The sequence below is a fragment of the Nerophis ophidion genome, linkage group LG26 (genome assembly GCF_033978795.1).
Source record: "Nerophis ophidion isolate RoL-2023_Sa linkage group LG26, RoL_Noph_v1.0, whole genome shotgun sequence".
Taxonomy (NCBI): domain Eukaryota; kingdom Metazoa; phylum Chordata; class Actinopteri; order Syngnathiformes; family Syngnathidae; genus Nerophis; species Nerophis ophidion.
The window spans coordinates 9,049,312-9,050,596 of record NC_084636.1 but is presented as its reverse complement, the minus strand read 5'-3'; positions in this window follow the sequence as shown (position 1 = coordinate 9,050,596).

Here is a 1,285-nt window from a genome sequence, read left to right as displayed (position 1 = left end):
CAAGTATATATTTATCCCTCTTACTGCACTTAATATAGCATTAACTAACTAAAAGATATATATTTTAGTATTTTGGACGCCCTTTTGCTCCCATTCTTACAGTCAGCTTGTTTCAGTTTGGCTGTAGGTGCGCTTTTACAACACAAGATGGCGCTAATTCTCCATACCAGGGGTCACCAACCTTTTTGAAACCAAGAGCTACTTCTTGGGTACTGATTAATGCGAAGGGCTACCAGTTTGATACACACTTAAATAAATTGCCAGAAATAGCCAATTTGCTCAATTTACCTTTAATAAATAAATCTATGTATATTTAAAAAATGGGTATTTCTGTCTGTCATTCCATCATACATTTTTTTCCTTCTACGAAAGTTTTTTTGTAGAGAATAAATGATGAAAAAAACACTTAATTGAATGGTTTAAAAGAGGAGAAAACAGGAAAAAAATGAAAATTAAATTTTGAAACATAGTTTATCTTCAATTTCGACTCTCTGAAATTCAAAAATCATCCGAAAAAAAGAAGAGAAAAACTAGCTAATTCGAATCTTTTTGAGAAAAAAAAAAAAAAAAAAAAAAAGGTACATCATTAGTAATTTTATTAAGATTAGTTTTAGAATTTGGATGACATGTTTTAAATAGGCTAAAATCCAATCTGCACTTTGTTAGAATATATAACAAATTGGACCAAGCTATATTTCTAACAAAGACAAATCATTATTTCTTCTAGATTTTCCAGAATTAAAAAAATAAAATAAATTCAAAAGACTTTGAAATAAGATTTAAATTTGATTCTAAAGATTTTCAAGATTTGCCAAAATTTTTATTTTTTAATTTTAATCATAATAAGTTTGAAGAAATATTTCATTAATATTCTTCGTCCAAAAAACAGAAGCTAAAATGAAAAATCAAATTAAAATGTATTTATTATTCTTTACAATAAAAAAAAATGCTTGAATATTGATTTAAATTGTCAGGAAAGAAGAGGAAGGAATCTAAAAGGTAAAAAGGTATATGTGTTTAAAAATCCTAAAATCATTTTTATGGTTGTGTTTTTCTCTAAAAATGTATTTCTGAAAGTTACAAGAAGCAAAGTAGAAAAATAAATGAATTTATTTAAACAAGTAAAGACCAAGTCTTTAAAATATTTTCTTGGATTTTCAAATTCTATTTGAGTTTTGTCTCTCTTAGAATTAAAAATGTCGAGCAAAGCGAGACCAGCTTGCTAGTAAATAAATACAATTTAAAAAATAGAGGCAGCTCACTGGTAAGTGCTGCTATTTGAGCT